The sequence below is a fragment of the Mixophyes fleayi genome, unplaced genomic scaffold (genome assembly GCF_038048845.1).
Source record: "Mixophyes fleayi isolate aMixFle1 unplaced genomic scaffold, aMixFle1.hap1 Scaffold_53, whole genome shotgun sequence".
In the NCBI taxonomy this organism is placed as follows: Eukaryota; Metazoa; Chordata; class Amphibia; order Anura; family Limnodynastidae; genus Mixophyes; species Mixophyes fleayi.
The window spans coordinates 355,942-378,672 of record NW_027448223.1 but is presented as its reverse complement, the minus strand read 5'-3'; the positions used below and the strand labels follow the sequence as shown (position 1 = coordinate 378,672).

At 35.3% G+C, this 22,731-nt stretch overlaps 1 long non-coding RNA gene across 1 annotated transcript; it reads left to right on the top strand.

Moving 5' to 3' along the window:
• The first annotated feature begins 10,138 nt into the window (after positions 1 to 10,138).
• Positions 10,139 to 13,462, top strand: LOC142134584 (uncharacterized). Its single transcript, XR_012687076.1, has 2 exons — positions 10,139 to 10,421; positions 11,720 to 13,462. It is a non-coding gene; the product is annotated as an uncharacterized LOC142134584 (long non-coding RNA).
• The last annotated feature ends 9,269 nt before the right edge of the window (positions 13,463 to 22,731 follow it).

Genomic DNA, 22,731 nt, shown 5'->3' with positions numbered 1-22,731 from the left:
CCAAAAACAACGCTTTTTTACACTCCTGTCTCCCTTTCTCTTGGAAACGAATGACTTACATCAATCCTTTTACATAATTCTTGTTTCTCATGACATTTCTAACATTGCCCACAATTATCAACTTTCTAAGTCTTTCTGAGCAATAGAAATCGCAAAACATAGTAATTTCTTCATTGCCGTCCAAAAACAACGCTTTTTTACATTCCTGTCTCCCTTTCTCTTGGAAACAATGACTTACATCAATTCTTTTACATAATTCTTGTTTCTCATGACATTTCTAACATTGCCCACAATTATCAACTTTCTAAGTCTTTCTGAGCAAGAGAAATCGCAAAATATAGTCATTTCTTCATTGCCGTCCAAAAACAACGCTTTTTTCACTTCTGTCTCCCTTTCTCTTGGAAACAATGACTTACATCAATCCTTTTACATAATTCTTGTTTCTCATGACATTTCTAACATTGCCAACAATTATCAACTTTCTAAGTCTTTCTGAGCAATAGAAATCGCAAAACATAGTCATTTCTTCATTGCCGTCCAAAAACAACGCTTTTTTCACTCCTGTCTCCCTTTCTCTTGGAAACAATGACTTACATCAATTCTTTTACATAATTCTTGTTTCTCATGACATTTCTAACATTGCCCACAATTATCAACTTTCTAAGTCTTTCTGAGCAAGAGATATCGCAAAACATAGTCATTTTTTCATTGCCGTCCAAAAACAACGCTTTTTTCACTCCTGTCTCCCTTTCTCTTGGAAACAATGACTTACATCAATTCTTTTACATAATTCTTGTTTCTCATGACATTTCTAACATTGCCCACAATTATCAACTTTCTAAGTCTTTCTGAGCAAGAGAAATCGCAAAACATAGTCATTTCTTCATTGCCGTCCAAAAACAACGCTTTTTTACATTCCTGTCTCCCTTTCTCTTGGAAACAATGACTTACATCAATTCTTTTACATAATTCTTGTTTCTCATGACATTTCTAACATTGCCCACAATTATCAACTTTCTAAGTCTTTCTGAGCAATAGAAATCGCAAAATATAGTCATTTCTTCATTGCCGTCCAAAAACAACGCTTTTTTCACTTCTGTCTCCCTTTCTCTTGGAAACAATGACTTACATCAATCCTTTTACATAATTCTTGTTTCTCATGACATTTCTAACATTGCCAACAATTATCAAGTTTCTAAATCTTTCTGAGCAATAGAAATCGCAAAACATAGTCATTTCGTTCATTGCCGTCCAAAAACAACGCTTTTTTCACTCCTGTCTCCCTTTCTCTTGGAAACAATGACTTACATCAATTATTTTAAATAATTTCTTGTTTCTCATGACATTTCTAACATTGCCCACAATTATCAACTTTCTAAGTCTTTCTCTGAGCAAGAGAAATCGCAAAACATAGGTCATTTCTTCATTGCCGTCCAAAAACAACGCTTTTTTACATTCCTGTCTCCCTTTCTCTTGGAAACAATGACTTACATCAATTCTTTTACATAATTCTTGTTTCTCATGACATTTCTAACATTGCCCACAATTATCAACTTTCTAAGTCTTTCTGAGCAATAGAAATCGCAAAACATAGTCATTTCTTCATTGCAGTCCAAAAAAAACGCTTTTTTACATTCCTGTCTCCCCTTTCTCTTGGAAACAATGACTTACATCAATCCTTTTACATAATTCTTGTTTCTCATGACATTTTTAACATTGCCCACAATTATCAACTTTCTAAGTCTTTCTGAGCAATAGAAATCGCAAAACATAGTCATTTCTTCATTGCCGTCCAAAAACAACGCTTTTTTACATTCCTGTCTCCCTTTCTCTTGGAAACAATGACTTACCTCAATTCTTTTACATAATTCTTGTTTCTCATGACAATTCTAACATTGCCCACAATTATCAACTTTCTAAGTCTTTCTGAGCAATAGATATCGCAAAACATAGTCATTTCTTCATTGCCGTCCAAAAAAAACGCTTTTTTACATTCCTGTCTCCCTTTCTCTTGGAAACAATGACTTACATAAATTCTTTTACATAATTCTTGTTTCTCATGACATTTCTAACATTGCCCACAATTATCAACTTTCTAAGTCTTTCTGAGCAAGAGAAATCGCAAAATATAGTCATTTCTTCATTGCCGTCCAAAAACAACGCTTTTTTCACTTCTGTCTCCCTTTCTCTTGGAAACAATGACTTACATCAATCCTTTTACATAATTCTTGTTTCTCATGACATTTCTAACATTGCCAACAATTATCAACTTTCTAAGTCTTTCTGAGCAATAGAAATCGCAAAAACATAGTCATTTCTTTATTGCCGTCCAAAAACAAGCTTTTTTACACTCCTGTCTCCCTTTCTCTTGGAAACAATGACTTACATCAATTCTTTTACATAATTCTTGTTTCTCATGACATTTCTAACATTGCCCACAATTATCAACTTTCTAAGTCTTTCTGAGCAAGAGAAATCGCAAAACATGGTCATTTCTTCATTGCCGTCCAAAAACAACGCTTTTTTACATTCCTGTCTCCCTTTCTCTTGGAAACAATGACTTACATCAATTCTTTTACATAATTCTTGTTTTTCATGACATTTCTAACATTGCCCACAATTATCAACTTTCTAAGTCTTTCTGAGCAATAGAAATCGCAAAACATAGTCATTTCTTCATTGCCGTCCAAAAACAACGCTTTTTTCACTCCTGTCTCCCTTTCTCTTGGAAACAATGACTTACATCAATTCTTTTACATAATTCTTGTTTCTCATGACATTTCTAACATTGCCCACAATTATCAACTTTCTAAGTCTTTCTGAGCAAGAGATATCGCAAAACATAGTCATTTCTTCATTGCCGTCCAAAAAACAACGCTTTTTTACATTCCTGTCTCCCTTTCTCTTGGAAACAATGACTTACATCAATTCTTTTACATAATTCTTGTTTCTCATGACATTTCTAACATTGCCAACAATTATCAACTTTCTAAGTCTTTCTGAGCAATAGAAATCGCAAAACATAGTCATTTCTTCATTGCCGTCCAAAAACAACGCTTTTTTCACTCCTGTCTCCCTTTCTCTTGGAAACAATGACTTACATCAATTCTTTTACATAATTCTTGTTTCTCATGACATTTCTAACATTGCCCACAATTATCAACTTTCTAAGTCTTTCTGAGCAAGAGAAATCGCAAAACATAGTCATTTCTTCATTGCCGTCCAAAAACAACGCTTTTTTACATTCCTGTCTCCCTTTCTCTTGGAAACAATGACTTACATCAATTCTTTTACATAATTCTTGTTTCTCATGACATTTCTAACATTGCCCACAATTATCAACTTTCTAAGTCTTTCTGAGCAAGAGAAATCGCAAAACATAGTCATTTCTTCATTGCCGTCCAAAAACAACGCTTTTTTACATTCCTGTCTCCCTTTCTCTTGGAAACAATGACTTACATCAATTCTTTTACATAATTCTTGTTTCTCATGACATTTCTAACATTGCCCACAATTATCAACTTTCTAAGTCTTTCTGAGCAATAGAAATCGCAAAACATAGTCATTTCTTCATTGCCGTCCAAAAACAACGCTTTTTTACATTCCTGTCTCCCTTTCTCTTGGAAACAATGACTTACATCAATTCTTTTACATAATTCTTGTTTCTCATGACATTTCTAACATTGCCCACAATTATCAACTTTCTAAGTCTTTCTGAGCAAGAGAAATCGCAAAATATAGTCATTTCTTCATTGCCGTCCAAAAACAATGCTTTTTTCACTTCTGTCTCCCTTTCTCTTGGAAACAATGACTTACATCAATCCTTTTACATAATTCTTGTTTCTCATGACATTTCTAACATTGCCAACAATTATCAACTTTCTAAGTCTTTTTGAGCAATAGAAATCGCAAAACATAGTCATTTCTTCATTGCCGTCCAAAAACAACGCTTTTTTCACTCCTGTCTCCCTTTCTCTTGGAAACAATGACTTACATCAATTCATTTACATAATTCTTGTTTCTCATGACATTTCTAACATTGCCCACAATTATCAACTTTCTAAGTCTTTCTGAGCAAGAGAAATCGCAAAACATAGTCATTTCTTCATTGCCGTCCAAAAACAACGCTTTTTTACATTCCTGTCTCCCTTTCTCTTGGAAACAATGACTTACATCAATTCTTTTACATAATTCTTGTTTCTCATGACATTTCTAACATTGCCCACAATTATCAACTTTCTAAGTCTTTCTGAGCAATAGAAATCGCAAAACATAGTCATTTCTTCATTGCCGTCCAAAAACAACGCTTTTTTCACTCCTGTCTCCCTTTCTCTTGGAAACAATGACTTACATCAATTCTTTTACATAATTCTTGTTTCTCATGACATTTCTAACATTGCCCACAATTATCAACTTTCTAAGTCTTTCTGAGCAATAGAAATCGCAAAACATAGTCATTTCTTCATTGCCGTCCAAAAACAACGCTTTTTTACCTTCCTGTCTCCCTTTCTCTTGGAAACAATGACTTACATCAATCCTTTTACATAATTCTTGTTTCTCATGACATTTCTAACATTGCCCACAATTATCAACTTTCTAAGTCTTTCTGAGCACGAGAAATCGCAAAACATAGTCATTTCTTCATTGCCGTCCAAAAACAACGCTTTTTTGCATTCCTGTCTCACTTTCTCTTAGAAACAATGATTTACATCAATCATTTTACATAATTCTTGTTTCTCATGACATTTCTAACATTACCCACAATTATCAACTTTCTAAGTCTTTCTGAGCACGAGAAATCGCAAAACATAGTCATTTCTTCATTGCCGTCCAAAAACAACGCTTTTTTGCAATCCTGTCTCACTTTCTCTTAGAAACAATGATTTTCATCAATCCTTTTACATAATTCTTGTTTCTCATGACATTTCTAACATTGCCCACAATTATCAACTTTCTAAGTCTTTCTGAGCAGGAGAAATCGCAAAACATAGTCATTTCTTCATTGCCGTACAAAAACAACGCTTTTTTGCATTCCTGTCTCACTTTCTCTTAGAAACAATGATTTTCATCAATCCTTTTACATAATTCTTGTTTCTTATGACATTTCTAACATTGCCCACAATTATCAACTTTCTAAGTCTTTCTGAGCAGGAGAAAATCGCAAAACATAGTCATTTCTTCATTGCCGTCCAAAAACAACGCTTTTTTGCATTCCTGTCTCACCTTTCTCTTAGAAACAATGATTTACATCAATCCTTTTACATAATTCTTGTTTCTCATGACATTTCTAACATTGCCCACAATTATCAACTTTCTAAGTCTTTCTGAGCAGGAGAAATCGCAAAACATAGTCATTTCTTCATTGCCGTCCAAAAACAACGCTTTTTTGCATTCCTGTCTCACTTTCTTTTAGAAACAATGATTTACATCAACACTTTTACATAATTCTTGTTTCTCATGACATTTCTAACATTGCCCACAATTATCAACTTTCTAAGTCTTTCTGAGCAGGAGAAATTGCAAAACATAGTCATTTCTTCATTGTTTCTAAGAGAAAGTGAGACAGGAATGCAAAAAAGCGTTGTTTTTGGACGGCAATGAAGAAATGACTATGTTTTGTGATTTCTCCTGCTCAGAAAGACTTAGAAAATTGATAATTGTGGGCAATGTTAGAAATGTCATGAGAAACAAGAATTATGTAAAAGGATTGATGTAAATCATTGTTTCTAAGAGAAAGTGAGACAGGAATGCAAAAAAGCGTTGTTTTTGGACGGCAATGAAGAAATGACTATGTTTTGCAATTTCTTCTGCTCAGAAAGACTTAGAAAGTTGATAATTGTGGGCAATGTTAGAAATGTCATGAGAAACAAGAATTATGTAAAAGGATTGATGTAAATCATTGTTTCTAAGAGAAAGTGAGACAGGAATGCAAAAAAGCGTTGTTTTTGGACGGCAATGAAGAAATGACTATGTTTTGCGATTTCTCGTGCTCAGAAAGACTTAGAAAGTTGATAATTGTGGGCAATGTTAGAAATGTCATGAGAAACAATAATTATGTAAAAGGATTGATGTAAATCATTGTTTCTAAGAGAAAGTGAGACAGGAATGCAAAAAAGCGTTGTTTTTGGACGGCAATGAAGAAATTACTATGTTTTGCAATTTCTCCTGCTCAGAAAGACTTAGAAAGTTGATAATTGTGGGCAATGTTAGAAATGTCATGAGAAACAAGAATTATGTAAAAGTGTTGATGTAAATCATTGTTTACAAGAGAAAGTGAGACAGGAATGCAAAAAAGCGTTGTTTTTGGACGGCAATGAAGAAATGACTATGTTTTGCGATTTCTCGTGCTCAGAAAGACTTAGAAAGTTGATAATTGTGGGAAATGTTAGAAATGTCATGAGAAACAAGAATTATGTAAAAGGATTGATGTAAATCATTGTTTCTAAGAGAAAGTGAGACAGGAATGCAAAAAAGCGTTGTTTTTGGACGGCAATGAAGAAATGACTATGTTTTGCGATTTCCCGTGCTCAGAAAGACTTAGAAAGTTGATAATTGTGGGATATATATTAAATGTCATGAGAAACAAGAATTATGTAAAAGGATTGATGAAAATCATTGTTTCTAAGAGAAAGTGAGACAGGAATGCAAAAAAGCGTTGTTTTTGTACGGCAATGAAGAAATGACTATGTTTTGCAATTTCTCCTGCTCAGAAAGACTTAGAAAGTTGATTATTGTGGGCAATGTTAGAAATGTCATGAGAAACAAGAATTATGTAAAAGGATTGATGTAAATCATTGTTTCTAAGAGAAAGTGAGACAGGAATGCAAAAAAGCGTTGTTTTTGGACGGCAATGAAGAAATGACTATGTTTTGTGATTTCTCCTGCTCAGAAAGACTTAGAAAGTTGATTATTGTGGGCAATGTTAGAAATGTCATGAGAAACAAGAATTATGTAAAAGGATTGATGTAAATCATTGTTTCTAAGAGAAAGTGAGACAGGAATGCAAAAAAGCGTTGTTTTTGGACGGCAATGAAGAAATGACTATGTTTTGCAATTTCTCCTGCTCAGAAAGACTTAGAAAGTTGATAATTGTGGGCAATGTTAGAAATGTCATGAGAAACAAGAATTATGTAAAAGTGTTGATGTAAATCATTGTTTACAAGAGAAAGTGAGACAGGAATGCAAAAAAGCGTTGTTTTTGGACGGCAATGAAGAAATGACTATGTTTTGCGATTTCTCCTGCTCAGAAAGACTTAGAAAGTTGATAATTGTGGGCAATGTTAGAAATGTCATGAGAAACAAGAATTATGTAAAAGGATTGATGTAAATCATTGTTTCTAAAAGAAAGTGAGACAGGAATGCAAAAAAGCGTTGTTTTTGGACGGCAATGAAGAAATGACAATGTTTTGCGATTTCTCCTGCTCAGAAAGACTTAGAAAGTTGATAATTGTGGGCAAATTTAGAAATGTCATAAGAAACAAGAATTATGTAAAAGGATTGATGAAAATCATTGTTTCTAAGAGAAAGTGAGACAGGAATGCAAAAAAGCGTTGTTTTTGTACGGCAATGAAGAAATGACTATGTTTTGCGATTTCTCCTGCTCAGAAAGACTTAGAAAGTTGATAATTGTGGGCAATGTTAGAAATGTCATGAGAAACAAGAATTATGTAAAAGGATTGATGTAAATCATTGTTTCTAAGAGAAAGTGAGACAGGAATGCAAAAAAGCGTTGTTTTTGGACGGCAATGAAGAAATGACTATGTTTTGCGATTTCTCCTGCTCAGAAAGACTTAGAAAGTTGATAATTGTGGGCAATGTTAGAAATGTCATGAGAAACAAGAATTATGTAAAAGGATTGATGTAAATCATTGTTTCTAAGAGAAAGTGAGACAGGAATGCAAAAAAGCGTTGTTTTTGGACGCCAATGAAGAAATGACTATGTTTTGCGATTTCTCCTGCTCAGAAAGACTTAGAAAGTTGATAATTGTGGGCAATGTTAGAAATGTCATGAGAAACAAGAATTATGTAAAAGGATTGATGAAAATCATTGTTTCTAAGAGAAAGTGAGACAGGAATGCAAAAAAGCGTTGTTTTTGTACGGCAATGAAGAAATGACTATGTTTTGCAATTTCTCCTGCTCAGAAAGACTTAGAAAGTTGATAATTGTGGGCAATGTTAGAAATGTCATGAGAAACAAGAATTATGTAAAAGGATTGATGTAAATCATTGTTTCTAAGAGAAAGTGAGACAGGAATGCAAAAAAGCGTTGTTTTTGGACGGCAATGAAGAAATGACTATGTTTTGTGATTTCTCCTGCTCAGAAAGACTTAGAAAGTTGATAATTGTAGGCAATGTTAGAAATGTCATGAGAAACAAGAATTATGTAAAAGGATTGATGTAAATCATTGTTTCTAAGAGAAAGTGAGACAGGAATGCAAAAAAGCGTTGTTTTTGGACGGCAATGAAGAAATGACTATGTTTTGCAATTTCTCCTGCTCAGAAAGACTTAGAAAGTTGATAATTGTGGGCAATGTTAGAAATGTCATGAGAAACAAGAATTATGTAAAAGGTTTGATGTAAATCATTGTTTCTAAGAGAAAGTGAGACAGGAATGCAAAAAAGCGTTGTTTTTGGACGGCAATGAAGAAATGACTATGTTTTGTGATTTCTCCTGCTCAGAAAGACTTAGAAAGTTGATAATTGTAGGCAATGTTAGAAATGTCATGAGAAACAAGAATTATGTAAAAGGATTGATGAAAATCATTGTTTCTAAGAGAAAGTGAGACAGGAATGCAAAAAAGCGTTGTTTTTGGACGGCAATGAAGAAATGACTATGTTTTGCAATTTCTCCTGCTCAGAAAGACTTAGAAAGTTGATAATTGTGGGCAATGTTAGAAATGTCATGAGAAACAAGAATTATGTAAAAGGATTGTTAAATATGATTTTTTGTTAAGGCCTCATAAGGCCTTTGTTCAGCCATTTTATTGTAACTTGTATAGAAATATTATTTGCTAGAAGAGATTATTCATTTTTCTGTTAACTTGCAGTTTTGCAATATGTGAGCCTATGGCCTTGAAGTTGAACTAATAGAGAACACCTGAAGAATGTAACCAGTTATGAAAACAATAATGAGCTTCATATCCAGCTGGTAGTATGGGAGCTGTATCCATGGTGTTGCACATAGCATATCTCCAACTCCCCTTGAGATAAGAAATAATAGGCTCATCTGTCCTTAGAAGGGGGAGAAAAGTAAACACCTCAAGAATACGTGAGAAAGTTAATCAGTAGCGCTTCTCATAAACTAGTGGTATAAACTATTGTATGCATATGACGTAGGATTCATTTATTCAGTAGCCTATAAAAACCTGTATCTTTGTATCAATAAACTAGAGAATATTCCTTGCATACAGAACTTGGTCTGTGTCAATTCTCTCCAGCTGATTGAAGCGCTTCCAGATATACTTGACACCACAGGCTGACTTGGGTCAGAATTTTAGATTTAACAACTTGGAGGTCGCCACAGAGATTTGCTGTCCAGCAGGCTACAAGACAGACAACGGAGGTTTCCCAGCACATTGAACCCCAACATCCGCGGTCAGTAGATTTCTACTCGTTGGTCTTCCTAGTCTGGGTCACCTCATGTCTGTCTGAGGCACCTGACACGCGAATTTGTGAGTCTCAAGTATCATCTGATTAATATAATACAGTATTAACCCAATTTGTTTACTGTAATTGTATTGTTGATTAGATTTTTGAAAGATGATTGAATTTTGAGTGCATGTGTTTGTACCTATGTATGATGTATAAAGCATAAAAGTCACATAAGACATTGATCAAAGAAGCATGTAATGGAATAGAGGGATTTAGAGAGTTATTGTTTTGAACATTGAGTGAACATTTTAGACACCATCCCCAGAGGTATATCAAAGAAGGGAGATTCTGTAATCTGCCCAAATTGTGTAAGAGAGATTTCCAAAAGACCTTCGTCCCAGATACTGTCAAAGAAGCTATTTAGCACGGACATCCAGTACAAGGAGTCCACAGAACGGGACGTCCAGTGCAAGGACAACCCACAGAAACTAGATAAGAGTCCCGATTTGGACTCAACAGAATACTGTCAATACGAGTAATATAGATAGTAAACAAATGACAGCAGCTCCCTCATAGATATGATGCACAAAGACTTAAGGAAATGGGGGAGTAGAAGGTCTGCAGGGAATTTTTCAAGAAAGCGGGGATAGCCAAAGATATGTGTGGATGGAGAAACAAAGGTGTTGCAAGTGGTAATGTGACAAGAACAAAGGGGTATTGAGATCAAACCCCAAGAGATTGTTTGAGGTGGCACAGGAAAGTTAAGAGATCTGAAAAGTCGAAATATATGTGGATATGCTAAATGCATCGGAAGCTGAATAATGAATCAAGTAGGTTGTATATTATAAATGTATGTTTGATCCTGTGCAGCTGAATAAGTGAAATGTGCCCCTCCCTTATTCTGTGTAAATGATTTCAGTGTGTTGAGATAAGAAGCACACTGTTTTTTTGTTTTTTGACAATGTATGTAAAATTGAAAAAAATGTGTCCGGAGTGCTGATTGATGATAACATGTTGAAGCTAACTTGTATTTAGTGTAATGCTGGGACTTGTAGTTCCACAGCAGTAGGCTGGAAGATGTCAGTTAAGTTTTCTTTCTCTGTATGTGAGTTTTGTCTCCGTCTTACTGCGTGTGAGAGAGATCCGTGATAATTCACATTGTTTGTTCTCTGTCTTAGTGCTCTATAAGGGAGATGCTTGATTTACTTTAAATCACAATGTTTGTCTGTCTTGTCCGTTTTTTACAAGAGACATGTTTCAAGGTTGAAAAAGTTGTACATTCATTGCTTTATGATAAGCTTTTAAAAAGATACAAAAGAAGTTTTAAAATGTTTGGTCCGATTGCACGGACAAGATTGTAAATAATGTACATTATCACTATAAGTACTAGTGTCAGAACAAAGCTAGCTGGGATCCAACAAGCCGTTTCTGTATTTGAACAAAATAATTTTGTTTCTGAAGTTCAAAAATATAGCTTTCTCTTTAATGAAGTTGAGAATTGTGGGAGTGAGCTTACATGCTGTTTTTATCTGTGTTAAAATGGCGCTGATGAATGTTCTCAGAAATCAGGAGGGTTTGTTATGCCTTTAAAGAAATGTTACGAGATAAAATGTCGTCTGTGAGCGAGACTTAAGTGAATATATTTTTACTTTGAACACGAAAATCACAGAATCTAGAAATATGTGTGAATATTTGGTCACGGGAGAGAGATTTTGTTGAGAAAATGTTGAATGATTTACAGACACAATGTATTGTGTCTAACGAGAGTACTCTGATTTATGAGACAGTGCTGCTTTTAAAATGGTTGAATACTTGGAACCAAGATTCCAGATTGAATGTTTCTAAACCCGGAAATTTAATTAGTGTCATTTAAAAGGGCTGTACTAAGAGATGATAAGAAAGGAGTGGCTTTGAATACTCGCCCAGGTCTCGTCACTTTGACATTCTCTATTTGTGAAATTAGGGACTGCCCCTTTGAGGAAATCAAGGCATGGAACGCATAGCGTCACAGTTAAGCTTTTAGCAGCTGTTCACTGGTTACCTGATAACAGTATACACGCATGTTACAGTTACAGTAATTCCTAGTAAATAAATGTTAATCTCTATGCAAAAGTTTTTTTATTCACAGGTCTCCAGCTGCAAAGACCCATTAGGCAATCCAGATTGCATTGATTTAACTTCCAATGCACCATCTTTGCACCACAACAAACATAAGTATAAACTAATGAAGGATTTAAATAACGTAAACTCTTCTGAGTAATGATTACCTTGTTTTGGAAAGAGATATTAGAGTTTATGTGCTATTCGCATAGCAAATGCATGAACTAGGTGGTTTTTCTGTATGTGCAGAAAGCAAAAGGTTTTTATTTGTATCCTCATTACAGTTTTGAGTAAATCAGTGTTTGTAAAGACATTTACTGCCCTTATTTACTGTGCTATAATTGTCATATACTGTAAATAATTCTTTTTATTGTGGGTATGGTAATGCATTGATGGGAATTCTATATTTTTACAGAAATGAAAAAGATTTAAGACTTTAAAAGCAATTGTATGTGCTCCTGCATTAGCACTTCTGGATCATAGCAAGCCATTTATACTCTCCTCTGAGCAGAACCAAATGTTTAACCAATTTTAAGCTGAAATAACTTCAGCGCCAGCACTGGCTTTGCCAGATTATGACAAGCCTTTCACATTATTTTGTTATGAAGTCAGTGCACATGTACAAGGAGTACTGACACAAATACATGGTCGCAAGCTAAGGTCACTTGCATACTACTCTGCTTTAGTGCTTGAAAAGAGTATAGATATTGTGCTAGGACACCCAGTTACCTTAACGGTATCGTACGTTGTGACAGAAACCAAGCACAAGCAAAACATTTGTTACCGGCCAGATTTACTAAGTATGAAGATATACAGCACAAAGGACATTCCCTCCTATTGTGAAATGAGTGACATATAACACTTGCCGAGCGCACTGTGTATTTTCTTCCTCCCTTTCCTTTTTTATTAGAAGAAAAAAAAAAAAAAAAAAAAAAGGAAGCACAAGAGGCCCCAGAGCCTCTCATGTTCACAGATATATGTTAAGACCTTCAGACAAGGGGAATCTGAGTAAACTGTATTTTAAGTTTTTTAAAGGTCCAAGGGAGACCAGAGAGGGGAGTTCATTGATATTAGCAGGAGGAATATAGATTGCACGTTATTTTCCTTTGCTGTGCGCTGTAGATGTGTACTAGACTAGAAAGGAAAGCCAAGTTTGGAAGAACCAGACTCAGGCCCATAGTAATGTATAGATCATTATACATAATTAGAAAATTCTAATATGAAAGTTTAACCCAACCAAATAAAGAAAAGAGCAACCCATGACTACAGGGGTTTACACCCAATGCAGGAATGTGTTTGTGAGTATTGTGGCCCAACACATTATTATATACACTAATAGAACTGATGATGTGGCTTATTAACAGGTTATTTAAGCTAAGTGTTTCTCTTCCAGAAGAATTAAAGTTACCACATCTGTCTTAACCGTTGTACTGTACACTCCATCTAATGAGTGTAAACTTTGTGGAACTCAGAAACCAAGAACCTTTTCCTTGGATTCCACATGCTCCTTACTGAAGCCTATCCTAATGAAGTAGCACTGCTTACTCCCAGTAACGTTACACTTAAGCAGTGCACAATGTTGAATCCTGCTGCCTTATTGCAGCAAGTTTCAAAAGATGGGAGAAGTACCTGTATATATTGGGGTTACCCTAGGGATTTGGGGGAATTCCATTCCAGCTTGAACAGAAAGAAAGGAAAAAAAAAAAATGCAAACAAAATTTTTCTGAACATGATTGCATAGAACTAATGAAACAAGAATCTCTGGTTTTATCTCACATTAAAGATAAACCATTACCAGATGCAGACATCACTCTTTTTGTAGATGGTTCACACTATCACATAGATCCTGTCCCGTATACAGGGTGTGCTGTAACCACACACACAGAAATAGTGATTCAACAGACTCTACCGAGTCACATGTCAGCACAAGAAGCTGAACTAAAGGCCCTGACACTTGCATGCATATATGCAAAAGGACAAAGAGTAAATATTTACACTGATTCAAGTTATGCATTTGTAATTGCGCATGATTATGGCCCTGTATGGAAAAGTAGGGACCTTATGGGTTCAGCAAGCAAACCAGTCAATATGATGAACATACCAGGGCACTGTTCACTGCATTCCAGCTGTCCTCCAAACAGTGATGAAGATGAAGACACACACAGAGATACTACCCCCGAAGCTAAGTGAAATAGACCAGGCCGCACGAGAAGCCGCCATAGCCCCAGTACCCCAAGGGGAGTCTATTTACATGGTGACCCCCTGACCCCTGTTTGACCAGAGCACACTCCAACTTATGGAAAGACAAGCAACAGAAAATAAGAAAAAGACTTGGGCAATACATGGAGCACTAGAAGTGCAAGGAGTGGTGTAAAGGTCAGCGTTTGTGTCTGCCAAAAGTAGTTTATCCCATTATGGCCAATATAGCACACGAGAAAGTGCATCTGGGAAAAGATGCTATGGTTGTACTCACTAGCAGCTTATGGATAGTACCAGGGTTCGCCCAAGCAGCACAGTCGTTAGTGGCAGAATGCCTAGTCTGTGCACAAAGTAACCCGAGTAAGTCTGTCCTATGGAAAAGCACACCCCAGACATAATATCCCTATAAGAGGATACAGATAGACTTTATAACTTCCCAAATGCTCGGGCTTTGAGAATGTGCTTGTCTGTGTCAACTTCTTTAGTCACTGGCTGGAGACATGGCTGTATAGAAAAGCAAATGCTAAAGCATTAGCCAAGAAAATTGCGAATGAGGTAATCTGATGATATGGTGTACCAGAGGTCATTGTAAGTGACAGAGGGATACACTTTACGGGGCAAGGATTCCAGAAACTATCACACCCCCTACAGATCCCAAAGTTCAGGATGTATGGAGCGCCTTAATGGTACACTGAAATTGAAAATGCAGAAAATAATGGCTGAAACAGGTCTGCCATGGATCTCATGTTTACCTGCACTCAGTAAAAAATACTGCTAGGAAAGACACAGGTTTAACACCATATGAGATATTGTTTGGCACAGCAAACAGAACAGGCTGTTATTTTCCATAGCAACTACACCATGTATATAGTGATTTGTTGAATTATGTTGCCTTATTATAGAAACAACTAACTGAAATACATGGTCAAATATTCTCCTCCATTGCAAACCCTAATTTTGATACAGGTACCCATAAACTGCACCCTGGGGGGCTGGGTGGTCGTGAGAAAGCACATCAGGAGAAGTCTTGAACCCAGATACAAGGGTCCTTATCAAGTCCTGTTGACGACTCCCATGGCAGTGAAAGTACAGGAAAGAGACACCTGGATTCACGCATAACACTGCAAAGTCTTCAAATCAGGGGAGTCTTGTTCTGATAAATAGAAATGACTGTCTCATTGTATTGATATGTCTTGTCAGAATAATTGTGACTGAAGTAGGGATTAAGGCCTCCCTAACCCAGTATGAAACAAGACAGTTAAGTGACATATTGCCTATGCCACTGTGAGAAACATATGGGAAGGAGTGCTCAACAATTTGCACTCATAGTAGAGTAAACTCTGAAAATGTCTTTGTGCAGATGCATAACCTCATTGGTAAAGTTGTCAGTAATGATTCATGTTGGATATTGGAAATATTGGCATTAGTAGCAAATGGTTTAGCAATCCTGTTGATCGTATAGGTGATAATGAAACTAAATATATGGCTGATTAAGAAGTTACTGACACTTGATTGTTGTCTCTCCAAAAAGGGAACCACTGAAAATCCCGAACCTCTGATGATCACAGAAATTACTTCTGAAACCTGACCAGACTATGAGTGTCATGAATTATTTGGACTAGCAAAGCCAAAGAACTGCAGAGTTTGCAACAAGAAACTACTAAAGATTGAACAAAGGACATGCAAGGCCTGCAGAACTACTATAGACTCATTAACTACCTACTAAGAAACCATCTTTTAAGAAACCATCTTCTAAGAAACCATCTTTTCTAGACATGGACATTTGCCAAAATGCATCTCCTCATAAATCAAGTTAGGACAGGGAGGATCACAGGCTTATTAGTGGGGGATGAGTTGACAGATTCCTAAGGGGACCAACTCTATGCATGTGGCCTCCTACATGTGTATAAGTACCTGCTTATTAAGAATGTGGTTCTATAGATAGGATTAGGTAGGTAGGAGGAGAAAGGGTCGAAAATTGAATAAAAGATGGGAAATGTTAAATATGATTTTTTGTTAAGGCCTCATAAGGCCTTTGTTCAGCCATTTTATTGTAACTTGTATAGAAATATTATTTGCTAGAAGAGATTATTCATTTTTCTGTTAACTTGCAGTTTTGCAATATGTGAGCCTATGGCCTTGAAGTTGAACTAATAGAGAACACCTGAAGAATGTAACCAGTTATGAAAACAATAATGAGCTTCATATCCAGCTGGTAGTATGGGAGCTGTATCCATGGTGTTGCACATAGCATATCTCCAACTCCCCTTGAGATAAGAAATAATAGGCTCATCTGTCCTTAGAAGGGGGAGAAAAGTAAACACCTCAAGAATACGTGAGAAAGTTAATCAGTAGCGCTTCTCATAAACTAGTGGTATAAACTATTGTATGCATATGACGTAGGATTCATTTATTCAGTAGCCTATAAAAACCTGTATCTTTGTATCAATAAACTAGAGAATATTCCTTGCATACAGAACTTGGTCTGTGTCAATTCTCTCCAGCTGATTGAAGCGCTTCCAGATATACTTGACACCACAGGCTGACTTGGGTCAGAATTTTAGATTTAACAGGATTGATGTAAATCATTGTTTCTAAGAGAAAGTGAGACAGGAATGCAAAAAAGCGTTGTTTTTGGACGGCAATGAAGAAATGACTATGTTTTGTGATTTCTCCTGCTCAGAAAGACTTAGAAAGTTGATAATTGTGGGCAATGTTAGAAATGTCATGAGAAACAAGAATTATGTAAAAGGATTGATGAAAATCATTGTTTCTAAGAGAAAGTGAGACAGGAATGCAAAAAAGCGTTGTTTTTGGACGGCAATGAAGAAATTACTATGTTTTGCATTTTCTCCTGCTCAGAAAGACTTAGAAAGTTGATAATTGTGGGCAATGTTAGAAATGTCATGAGAAACAAGAATTATGTAAAAGGATTGATGTAAATCATTGTTTCTAAGAGAAAGTGAGACAGGAATGCAAAAAAGCGTTGTTTTTGTACGGCAATGAAGAAATGACTATGTTTTGCGATTTCTCCTGCTCAGAAAGACTTAGAAAGTTGATGATTGTGGGCAATGTTAGAAATGTCATGAGAAACAAGAATTATGTAAAAGAATTGATGTAAATCATTGTTTCTAAGAGAAAGTGAGACAGGAATGCAAAAAAGCGTTGTTTTTGGACGGAAATGAAGAAATGACTATGTTTTGCGATTTCTCGTGCTCAGAAAGACTTAGAAAGTGTATAATTGTGGGCAATGTTAGAAATGTCATGAGAAACAAGAATTATGTAAAAGGATTGATGAAAATCATTGTTTCTAAGAGAAAGTGAGACAGGAATGCAAAAAAGCGTTGTTTTTGTACGGCAATGAAGAAATGATATGTTTTGTGATTTCTCCTGCTCAGAAAGACTTAGAAAGTTGATAATTGTGGGCAATGTTAGAAATGTCATGAGAAACAAGAATTATGTAAAAGGATTGATGTAAATCATTGTTTCTAAGAGAAAGTGAGACAGGAATGCAAAAAAAGCGTTGTTTTTGGACGGCAATGAAGAAATGACTATGTTTTGTGATTTCTCCTGCTCAGAAAGACTTAGAAAGTTGATAATTGTGGGCAATGTTAGAAATGTCATGAGAAACAAGAATTATGTAAAAGGATTGATGAAAATCATTGTTTCTAAGAGAAAGTGAGACAGGAATGCAAAAAAGCGTTGTTTTTGGACGGCAATGAAGAAATTACTATGTTTTGCAATTTCTCCTGCTCAGAAAGACTTAAAAAAGTTGATAATTGTGGGCAATGTTAGAAATGTCATGAGAAACAAGAATTATGTAAAAGGATTGATGTAAATCATTGTTTCTAAGAGAAAGTGAGACAGGAATGCAAAAAAGCGTTGTTTTTGGACGGCAATGAAGAAATGACTATGTTTTGCAATTTCTCCTGCTCAGAAAGACTTAGAAAGTTGATAATTGTGGGCAATGTTAGAAATGTCATGAGAAACAAGAATTATGTAAAAGGATTGATGTAAATCATTGTTTCTAAGAGAAAGTGAGACAGGAATGCAAAAAAGCGTTGTTTTTGTACGGCAATGAAGAAATGACTATGTTTTGCAATTTCTCCTGCTCAGAAAGACTTAGAAAGTTGATAATTGTGGGCAATGTTAGAAATGTCCTGAGAAACAAGAATTATGTAAAAGGATTGATGTAAATCATTGTTTCTAAGAGAAAGTGAGACAGGAATGCAAAAAAGCGTTGTTTTTGGACGGCAATGAAGAAATGACTATGTTTTGCGATTTCTCCTGCTCAGAAAGACTTAGAAAGTGTATAATTGTGGGCAATGTTAGAAATGTCATGAGAAACAAGAATTATGTAAAAGGATTGATGAAAATCATTGTTTCTAAGAGAAAGTGAGACAGGAATGCAAAAAAGCGTTGTTTTTGGACGGCAATGAAGAAATTACTATGTTTTGCAATTTCTCCTGCTCAGAAAGACTTAAAAAAGTTGATAATTGTGGGCAATGTTAGAAATGTCATGAGAAACAAGAATTATGTAAAAGGATTGATGTAAATCATTGTTTCTAAGAGAAAGTGAGACAGGAATGCAAAAAAGCGTTGTTTTTGGACGGCAATGAAGAAATGACTATGTTTTGCAATTTCTCCTGCTCAGAAAGACTTAGAAAGTTGATAATTGTGGGCAATGTTAGAAATGTCATGAGAAACAAGAATTATGTAAAAGGATTGATGAAAATCATTGTTTCTAAGAGAAAGTGAGACAGGAATGCAAAAAAGCGTTGTTTTTGTACGGCAATGAAGAAATGACTATGTTTTGCAATTTCTCCTGCTCAGAAAGACTTAGAAAGTTGATAATTGTGGGCAATGTTAGAAATGTCATGAGAAACAAGAATTATGTAAAAGGATTGATGTAAATCATTGTTTCTAAGAGAAAGTGAGACAGGAATGCAAAAAAGCGTTGTTTTTGGACGGCAATGAAGAAATGACTATGTTTTGCGATTTCTCCTGCTCAGAAAGACTTAGAAAGTTGATAATTGTGGACAATGTTAGAAATGTCATGAGAAACAAGAATTATGTAAAATAATTGATGTAAGTCATTGTTTCCAAGAGAAAGGGAGACAGGAGTGTAAAAAAGCGTTGTTTTTGGACGGCAATGAAGAAATGACTATGTTTTGTGATTTATCTTTTTCATAAAGACTTAGAAAGTTGATAATTGTGGGCAATGTTAGAAATGTCATGAGAAACAAGAATTATGTAAAAGAATTGATGTAAGTCATTGTTTCCAAGAGAAAGGGAGACAGGAGTGTAAAAAAGCGTTGTTTTTGGACGGCAATGAAGAAATGACTATGTTTTGCGATTTATCTTGTTCAGAAAGACTTAGAAAGTTGATAATTGTGGGCAATGTTAGAAATGTCATGAGAAACAAGAATTATGTAAAAGAATTGATGTAAGTCATTGTTTCCAAGAGAAAGGGAGACAGGAGTGTAAAAAAGCGTTGTTTTTGGACGGCAATGAAGAAATGACTATGTTTTGCGATTTCTCCTGCTCAGAAAGACTTAGAAAGTTGATAATTGTGGACAATGTTAGAAATGTCATGAGAAACAAGAATTATGTAAAAGAATTGATGTAAGTCATTGTTTCCAAGAGAAAGGGAGACAGGAGTGTAAAAAAGCGTTGTTTTTGGACGGCAATGAAGAAATGACTATGTTTTGCGATTTCTCCTGCTCAGAAAGACTTAGAAAGTTGATAATTGTGGGCAATGTTAGAAATGTCATGAGAAACAAGAATTATGTAAAAGAATTGATGTAAGTCATTGTTTCCAAGAGAAAGGGAGACAGGAGTGTAAAAAAGCGTGGTTTTTGGACGGCAATGAAGAAATGACTGTTTTGCGATTTCTCTTGCTCAGAAAGACTTAGAAAGTTGATAATTGTGGGGAATGTTAGAAATGTCATGAGAAACAAGAATTATGTAAAAGAATTGATGTAAGTCATTGTTTCCTAGAGAAAGGGAGACAGGAGTGTAAATAAGCGTTGTTTTTGGACGGCAATGAAGAAATGACTATGTTTTGCGATTTCTCCTGCTCAGAAAGACTTAGAAAGTTGATAATTGTGGGCAATGTTAGAAATGTCATGAGAAACAAGAATTATGTAAAAGAATTGATGTAAGTCATTGTTTCCAAGAGAAAGGGAGACAGGAGTGTAAAAAAGCGTGGTTTTTGGACGGCAATGAAGAAATGACTGTTTTGCGATTTCTCTTGCTCAGAAAGACTTAGAAAGTTGATAATTGTGGGCAATGTTAGAAATGTCATGAGAAACAAGAATTATGTAAAAGAATTGATGTAAGTCATTGTTTCCAAGAGAAAGGGAGACAGGAGTGTAAAAAAGCGTTGTTTTTGGACGGCAATGAAGAAATGACTATGTTTTGCGATTTCTCCTGCTCAGAAAGACTTAGAAAGTTGATAATTGTGGGCAATGTTAGAAATGTCATGAGAAACAAGAATTATGTAAAAGAATTGATGTAAGTCATTGTTTCCAAGAGAAAGGGAGACCGGAGTGTAAAAAAGCGTTGTTTTTGGACGGCAATGAAGAAATGACTATGTTTTGCGATTTCTCCTGCTCAGAAAGACTTAGAAAGTTGATAATTGTGGGCAATGTAAGAAATGTCATGAGAAACAAGAATTATGTAAAAGAATTGATGTAAGTCATTGTTTCCAAGAGAAAGGGAGACAGGAGTGTAAAAAAGCGTTGTTTTTGGACGCCAATGAAGAAATGACTGTTTTGCGATTTTTAATGCTCAGAAAGACTTAGAAAGTTGATAATTGTGGGCAATGTTAGAAATGTCATGAGAAACAAGAATTATGTAAAAGAATTGATGTAAGTCATTGTTTCCAAGAGAAAGGGAGACCGGAGTGTAAAAAAGCGTTGTTTTTGGACGGCAATGAAGAAATGACTGTTTTGCGATTTCTCTTGCTCAGAAAGACTTAGAAAGTTGATAATTGTGGGCAATGTTAGAAATGTCATGAGAAACAAGAATTATGTAAAAGAATTGATGTAAGTCATTGTTTCCAAGAGAAAGGGAGACAGGAGTGTAAAAAAGCGTTGTTTTTGGACGGCAATGAAGAAATGACTATGTTTTGCGATTTCTCCTGCTCAGAAAGACTTAGAAAGTTGATAATTGTGGGCAATGTAAGAAATGTCATGAGAAACAAGAATTATGTAAAAGAATTGATGTAAGTCATTGTTTCCAAGAGAAAGGGAGACAGGAGTGTAAAAAAGCGTTGTTTTTGGACGCCAATGAAGAAATGACTGTTTTGCGATTTCTCTTGCTCAGAAAGACTTAGAAAGTTGATAATTGTGGGCAATGTTAGAAATGTCATGAGAAACAAGAATTATGTAAAAGAATTGATGTAAGTCATTGTTTCCAAGAGAAAGGGAGACCGGAGTGTAAAAAAGCGTTGTTTTTGGACGGCAATGAAGAAATGACTGTTTTGCGATTTCTCTTGCTCAGAAAGACTTAGAAAGTTGATAATTGTGGGCAATGTTAGAAATGTCATGAGAAACAAGAATTATGTAAAAGAATTGATGTAAGTCATTGTTTCCAAGAGAAAGGGAGACCGGAGTGTAAAAAAGCGTTGTTTTTGGACCGCAATGAAGAAATGACTGTTTTGCGATTTCTCTTGCTCAGAAAGACTTAGAAAGTTGATAATTGTGGGCAATGTTAGAAATGTCATGAGAAACAAGAATTATGTAAAAGAATTGATGTAAGTCATTGTTTCCAAGAGAAAGGGAGACCGGAGTGTAAAAAAGCGTTGTTTTTGGACGCCAATGAAGAAATGACTATGTTTTGCGATTTCTCTTGCTCAGAAAGACTTAGAAAGTTGATAATTGTGGGCAATGTTAGAAATGTCATGAGAAACAAGAATTATGTAAAAGAATTGATGTAAGTCATTGTTTCCAAGAGAAAGGGAGACCGGAGTGTAAAAAAGCGTTGTTTTTGGACCGCAATGAAGAAATGACTGTTTTGCGATTTCTCCTGCTCAGAAAGACTTAGAAAGTTGATAATTGTGGGCAATGTAAGAAATGTCATGAGAAACAAGAATTATGTAAAAGCATTGATGTAAGTCATTGTTTCCAAGAAAAAGGGAGACAGGAGTGTAAAAAAGCGTTGTTTTTGGACGCCAATGAAGAAATGACTGTTTTGCGATTTCTCTTGCTCAGAAAGACTTAGAAAGTTGATAATTGTGGGCAATGTTAGAAATGTCATGAGAAACAAGAATTATGTAAAAGAATTGATGTAAGTCATTGTTTCCAAGAGAAAGGGAGACAGGAGTGTAAAAAAGCGTTGTTTTTGGACGGCAATGAAGAAATGACTATGTTTTGCGATTTCTCCTGCTCAGAAAGACTTAGAAAGTTGATAATTGTGGGCAATGTTAGAAATGTCATGAGAAACAAGAATTATGTAAAAGAATTGATGTAAGTCATTGTTTCCAAGAGAAAGGGAGACAGGAGTGTAAAAAAGCGTTGTTTTTGGACGGCAATGAAGAAATGACTATGTTTTGCGATTTATCTTGTTCAGAAAGACTTAGAAAGTTGATAATTGTGGGCAATGTTAGAAATGTCATGAGAAACAAGAATTATGTAAAAGAATTTATGTAAGTCATTGTTTCCAAGAGAAAGGGAGACAGGAGTGTAAAAAAGCGTTGTTTTTGGACGGCAATGAAGAAATGACTATGTTTTGCGATTTCTCCTGCTCAGAAAGACTTAGAAAGTTGATAATTGTGGGCAATGTTAGAAATGTCATGAGAAACAAGAATTATGTAAAAGAATTGATGTAAGTCATTGT